Genomic DNA, 7,276 nt, shown 5'->3' on the forward strand with positions numbered 1-7,276 from the left:
AAAAGTAAGGGCTGGTCAATTCTTAGTTTGCTTTATTCTCTTTGATCTTTCCTTGTAAAATTAAATGGCATATACCTGGATTTGCTTAATTCTTCAAACTGCATGAGAAATTAAATTGTAATAAATTTGGTTTCTTGCTCCTGTCTTGTGTTTTCCCCTCTAGCATTAATTGACCAACTGTTCTTTGGAACCCTCTAATGGTTCTGGCTATGGTAAGAAAAGCAGACCAAGCTGCTGCCCATAGAAGTTAGATTCTTGCAGCAGCGTTGGTCTCATAGGAAGGATGGTGGCATGCATTGTGAGAAACGAGTAAATGACAATGAAATGGAAGCGGTGAGGAGAAGCGGGCTGCTGAAGACAGCACATCATTGCCCATCATGTGATCAAGGCAGTGTCGGGCCTTGGGAAACTGCCAGTCCCTGGGGTTGGGGAGACGGGTAATGTTCACTTGGGCTGCATGAATGGCTTCACGATGCTGTTGAGTGCACAGTATGGGCCAATCCCCCACATGCTGGGTCTCAGGTTGAGAGATTAAGCCTGGGATGGGAAACAGATCCTAAACATTGGTTTGGGGTGAGGGAAAACCACAGAAGGACAGAAGGATCTCCAGCTGGGGCCACACGGAAAGGGGTCCTTTGTACTTGCCCCAGAGCAGGTGAATACAGTGCATGAACTAGGTGGTTTTGGCTGAATGTGTCCAGAGTGTTTCTGAGTTATAAGGGTGATAGTCCCTTGAAGTGAGATGCCAAGAAGCCACCGGAGAAGTGTCTCTTCTTACGGCTGGAGAGAGGCAGAGCTCACTTCATGAAAACGGCATTTTGCTTAAGGACTTTGCATGTAATTAGCCAAATTCTAAGGCTGGCTCTATTTCCAGTGATGATGGAATTAATAAAATGGGGGGTGGTTGGTGTGAGAAGGCACCTTGGAGAGAAGTCTGTAGTCCTGAGACATAAGAACTCTGAGTTGCACCCCTCTAGAGAAGACCATCCCACACATGTTAATAACTGTTGCTCTGATGGGGAAACCCCACTTCATTCTACTTGCTTAGCAACACTTAGGCTAATGCGATGTCCTTATTGTATACAGTTGCATACTCTCCCATAGAGGACAGAAATAATATTCTGTGAGGGAAGGCTTTTATTATCCAGAGTCAAAAATCATCTTAGTAATAACGGCCATGCATTAAAAGGACCAAACATAGCCTAACACTGTGCCAGGTGGTTTAACTTGAACACGAATGAATGCCCATAGTCCTTCTCAACAGACTACCAGACTCACTCACTTGGTGGAAAAAATGCTCGGAAGAGTCTGACATTCTATCCTGAACAGTGACAGAGCTGGACTCGATCCTGGCTCTGAATTCCTCTAGAGTCCCTACTGAACCACTCCACCGAGTCTGATCACAACTCATGTCACTTAATTCGTTTTTGTACTAATGCTCCAAAGTGTATTTCAGGTTTTAAAGACCTAGACTTTATATTCACAATATTGATATGGAATGATAGGCCAAAGAATAAGCAATAAAATGACAAAATACATGGGAGGGCCAAATAAAGAATGGGAGAGACTGTGTTCAAGTGCTGAGAGAACTAGGACAGCAAAAGGAGGCATCCCAGGTCCTTCCAGAAAGAAAGGTGGAGCCCTGAATGACAGGTGGGGGAATGCAGATCCTAGAATCATGCAGTGACATGGAGACTGCCTAAGCCATCACCACTGGGATTCCCTGGGCAGGACAGTCAGACTGGCTGTGTAAAAAGTGTGACAGAGATATGAGGGCCTTGGTCTGAATTTGGGGACTTCAAGTAAGTGAAGAAAAGAGTCCCAGGCTCTTCCAGCACTCAAGGGTGAAGACCCTGAGTGTGGACTTAGGGAACCTACAATCCCAGAACTGAGAGGGCCACACAGTAATCCACTCTCCCTGGCTGCCCTGGGATACCTGGGCATTGTTGACATGATGAGACATACTGCCTCCTTTGAGGTCACCAGAGGGTGAGGGTCATAGGGTAAGGGCTATTGCCTGAGGCCAGGAATGGGAGGTTTCTAGGCTTTCCAGAGGCCAAGGTGAGTACCAGGAGGACTGAGGGAACCACACACCCACCACAATGAATACACCATCGAAGTCATTTTACTTGGCCTGAGGAACCCAAGGAGATGTATGGTCATAGGAGGGGATCCTCACTTCTTTCTAGGGGTGTCAGGGTGGGGTGGCCTTAGTAGGAGGGGCCGGCCTCTGGGCCACAGAGGAATTATTCAACATGGAAAATCAAGGGACAAATCAAGGACTGAGAGTCCATCCACCCCGAAACAAAAATTGAACCTTACTTAGCCCTGGTTTCAGCCATTGATGACTTACCACATGGCTACCAAACTGATGCTCCCCCGACACTTAGTTTTATTTTGTCTATGGTAAGTCACATAAATCCTTTGAAACTGCGGCCACTACTCAGCTGAAGAGATGGGAACACAAGACCTAGCGTGAAGGCAAATAAGGACCCTTAATGAGGACTGAGTATCCCACAGAGACTAGTACAGATAATTCCCACTGAGCAGTCTGCACTCGGGGTACCTGGACAGGGCAGATAGGCTGAGGACCTGTTCCCCTGTTTCTTGTGAGTGCCATGACATGCCAACAGTTGAATGATGCCCCTGAATGTGCAATAAAAGACTCCTCATATTCAGAGACTGCCGGTCTCTGAGCTCATCGGCTACTGAGGCAACTGGCACTTCCCGGGCATCTTGGACATCTCTAAATACCACCAGCACCTTTTTGGGTGCTGTTTACACAGGGGCTGTGAACAGCCCCGATGAGGAACTCTCATGTTCCTCTGAGGATTCACTTTGTAAGTGCTCATGTGGAGATTCCTTGAATGTGAGTGTGAGAGTGTTACAGTGTCTGCTTCTATAGACGTACGAAATCAAACGACCCATTCTGAAAGGAGACATGCTAAAGATGGTCAATGAAAAGCACCACAGCCAATTTGCTGTGACATCATTGAGGCTCTGACATTATGAAGGCTCTTTTTGCAGTGGAATTGAAGGGAATGGACTCAACCCAACCCTCCTATGCCCTTGTCAGCAAAGTGAAACTCTTCAATAATGGGGGAGTGCAGCATGGAGGGGGGTTACCCCAGACCGGTCTCCTAATGAGTTTCTTGGGCCTAACTTTCCCCAACGGGAACCACATGGCAGAGGAGGAGATCTGGGAATTCCTGAATGCCATGCGGTATATGGTGGGAAGAAGCACTTCATTTATGGGGAACCTAGAAAGCTCATCACCAAAGATTTAGCGAGGCTCAAGTACCTGGAGTACCACCAGGTGCCTGAGAGTGATCCACTATGCTAGGAGTTCCTCTGGGGCCCTGGAGCTTATGCCGAAACGACCAAGATGAAAATCCTGGAAATTCTGGCTAAGCTCAGCAGTACAGTTCCGTGTGCCTTCTCATCACACTAGGAACAAGCTTTGAGAGAGGAGGAAGAAAGAGCACAAGCCAGAGGTGCAGCCAGGGCTGGCAGTAGTACCCTAGGCAGGAATTGTCCCCCGGCCACAACCATCATCATCTACACTCCTAGAAAAATCTGATGGCAGTTAATAGTCATAAAAAATACCTGTGACATCATAAAAGGGAATTTTGTGGAAATGTGAAAGAACCCCATAGTAAAATTTTCGGGATAATGGAACAGAAAAAATATATAACATCATCAACCTGATTATTGTTTCTCCTTTCAGTCTTTTGTTTTGTGTAATTTGTTTACCACCTGGACATGCTTAGCTCATTAAAGAATGTAGGAGATAGTAAATCCTCACAAGATCAAGCTCTTGCACCCTTTCTCTTCAATTTCCCATTCGTAATTGAGCGCCTGGTGTTTGAGAGGCTCTGGGCTGGCACTGGGAAGGCTAAGATAAAGACCCAGTGTCTGCTCATAGAGCTTTGCTAGGCAGGAGCTACAATCATGCAAGGAGGATTGTGAGGCATCTTCTATACTTACAGGGGCGGGGGGAAACGGTGGGTGATTCGGGAGGAGTTCTCGTTGGAAGCACTGGGGTGTAAATTCTCTGAGTTGGAGAAGTTTCAGCTTGGGGATGTGGCAAGTCGGTCCTTGAGATGTCATTTGGAATGAAGATATGTGGTGGAGTAGATGAGGCTGTGTGGCTGGGGAGCAGAGGCCAGACCCTCTGATGAGATGTCTCAGTTGAGAAAGAAAATACTTGAATGGAAAACTGCACGGTGGTGGAAAGGTCTAACACTAAAACCCAATATTACGTGGTGCCTGGACAGGTGGTGAAACCAGCAGGGCCTCATCCCACATAATTGCAAGTTCTCCTCCATACTCGTCACTTGCAGATGAAGACTCCTACCAAACCACTATCTTTAGGAAGGGGCAAGGCCCACATCTTGCTTATGCCTCAGTGGCAAAGGTGTGATCCTTCCCAGCCTCCGAGCTTTGCAAAAGATCTGATTCCATACTGCCATGGCAACTAAGGGTCACCTCATCCTCTTGACACTACAAACACTGCCTCCCACAGGCCCTGTTCATTCACTGTTCCTGAGTGCACCCCTCGGTGCCACTTTGGGGCATGTGGTGTCCTCCTCCCCCATCCTGCGAGTATAGGTGATGGGTAAGTGGCTGTGTAGCTCACCGGTGCAGGGTCCAGTGTTGTGTGTTTGGACACCACATAAGCACACTGTGGAAAATCCTTCGTCACCTCACGGGGTAAATAGGAGGCCATTGAACATGCTGGTATAAATTTATTTAGGGTGGCAGATAATCCAGAAGTATATCCCTACCTGGGGCAGGGTATTCATTACCTCAGGCTGCCCTAATATAATACCGCACCCTGGGGGGCTGAAACGATTTATTGTCTCACAGTTCTGCAGGCTGGAAGCCCACAGTCAAGGATCCGGCTGGGTTGGTTCACTCAGAGGCCTCTCTCCTTGGCTGGTAGATGGCTACCCTCTTCACATGGCTGTCCCTTTCTGTGAGCGTATGCCTGGTGTCTTCCTGTGTGCCCTAAACTCTTCCTATTAGGCACCCACTCAGATGGAATGGCGGCCCACCCTGATGGTTGTATTTTAACTTTACCATCTTTTGAAAGACCTTATCTCCAAGAACAGGCACATTCAGAGGTACCGGATCTTATGACATCAGCATGAACTTTTGAAGGATACAGACCAGCCTCCCAAAGCAGGAATCGAAGGCGTCTCTGCTCTTATCTCCATGCAGGAAAACACGGTACATAAATAGGTGTCTAGCAGACTGTCTGAAGGGAGCTTCTCAGCGTGGTGAACTCCTTTGAGGTGAGGTGCACAGGAGCCTCTGTGCCAACTGACACCTTCTGGTTTGAACTGGTAGAGTCAAATACACCTGCATTAAAAGAGAGTTTTTATTAGGGCATTCCAAGTGTAATTTGCTGAATTCTAAAAGGCGGTTCCATTTTTGTGGGAGAGAAAAAACAAAAAAAGAAAATGAGAAGGTTTGCATGGAAGGACCTCTAGGAAGGCCTGAAAGAGTTGGTGCTGGACAAATTTCAAGGAACTCTGAGGTACATCCCTTTGGGAAGAAAAAAGAACCAGCAAGCCCATATTAAAGAATTTATTCTGTAATGAAGAATAGCTGTTTTATTTTATATTATCTAGCAAGTTTCTGGCTGATTCAGTGTTTTCTTGCCCAGCAGCATCACATTTTTTCGATATCCTGGATTTAGAAAAAACGACATCCTACCTAGGATGATACTGTCTAGGCAAAAATGATAACTGCCATTCACCACATAGCCAATTATTTGACAGTCATCTTAACGGATACTTCACATACAAGGCCCACATCCCCAAAGTCTTTGAATACAGGGTTTATCAAACTCTGCTGGCCATTGAAGATCCTGCCTCACTCTGATAGTCACCAGGCAGTTAGTGTGACAGAACTAGACCAGACTCCAGGTCTGAACTGATCTAGGGCATACACTGTCCCAACACTAACACCCTGAAGCAGACCTGGTGTACCGTTTTTCACTTTTCTTCTCACTAACCCAAAGTACACCTCAGGCATTTTTTTTTTTTTTGAAAAGTGTGGCCAACCTACAGATTGGAGTGCATACCTAGAGCCATGTGAATAGCAAAATAATAAGAAATGTGAATAATGGAAAAAGGTAAAATATCTGGTAAATATGTGGTCATGTAAGATGGAACCTTCCAAAATTATCTGGCTCAGCTTGTTCCCTACTGTCAGTAAGTCTTTTAGCCCACAAAAGTTACCTAAACGGCCAAGTCTGGGTCGTAAAAAGAAGGGGTACATGTGCATGGGTTCTTTGCTTGGTTTGTTTCTTTGCTTTTGTTTTTCTCTGAGAGCCCATCATCTATCCAGATTCCTCTTTCTGCGTGGTCGTTTCGCTTCCCCATCTCACGTCACTGCCGGGACACAGAGCTATTCTCTGCAAGACTTGCAGTGGGGAGATCATTGAAGAGTTTGCAGGGGTGTGGCATTTCCCAGGAAGTCTTTCACTAAAGAGACGTGAGCCCAGCGGTGGACCAAGATGAACGGCGTGACCTTACAGAGGGTCGTGCGAACACTTGCCCTCATCTGCTCTGAGATCTAGGCTGTGGGGTGACTTTGGCTCAGAACTCCTCTGGGAAGTGAGTACCCTGTGGTCAGGGCTGTGGCCCAGGGAAGCCCGCAAGGCCCTGGGCGGGGTGTCATTGAGAACCCTGGCTGAGACTGAGGGTCCCTCCACCCCAGAACAGAGGGGGCGCAAGAGATTCCGCCCATCAGTGAGCCTTGAGAGGCCATGTCGTTGGTGCCCTGGAAAGCTGCGCACGCTTCCTCTTACGACATCTTAGGAGGTGGGAGATTTTCCCGGGGCGGCGGCCCACGGCAGGTGAGAGAGGAGGCCCAGCCTCTGTCTGCAGTCAAGGTGAGGAGGCTGAATGAAGAATGAGGGAACCGGGGCCCCCAGAGCGGAGCCAGCTCTCTGCTGTGGCCATGCCCCGGGCCTCAGGCCTAGGAGAGCTTGGGCCAAGCATTCCAGGGCTCAAGAATTCCAGCCCGAGTGTCAGGAAGGGGTGGACCTTGCTGTGAGTGGGGGCTCATTTCAAAAGGGACAGGCAAAGAAGACTCTAACAAGGGTCAAGACTAGGAAACTTGGCAGAAATTCCTGGGAAGGACCTGCTTGTGTCTCCCGCGGCGGCTGTGGAGGTTGGGACTCTAGTTAGGAAAGCATCCCAACTGCAGCAGGAGTCAGAGGACCTAGGGAAACCCACCCACCAGGCAGACGGGGATACCTTTT

At 47.9% G+C, this 7,276-nt stretch overlaps 1 pseudogene; it reads left to right on the forward strand.

The window, feature by feature from the left end:
- Nucleotides 1–291: 291 nt before the first annotated feature.
- Nucleotides 292–3,580, forward strand: LOC114505600 (annotated as a pseudogene).
- The last annotated feature ends 3,696 nt before the right edge of the window (nt 3,581–7,276 follow it).

The sequence above is a fragment of the Phyllostomus discolor genome, chromosome X (genome assembly GCF_004126475.2).
Source record: "Phyllostomus discolor isolate MPI-MPIP mPhyDis1 chromosome X, mPhyDis1.pri.v3, whole genome shotgun sequence".
Taxonomy (NCBI): Eukaryota; Metazoa; Chordata; class Mammalia; order Chiroptera; family Phyllostomidae; genus Phyllostomus; species Phyllostomus discolor.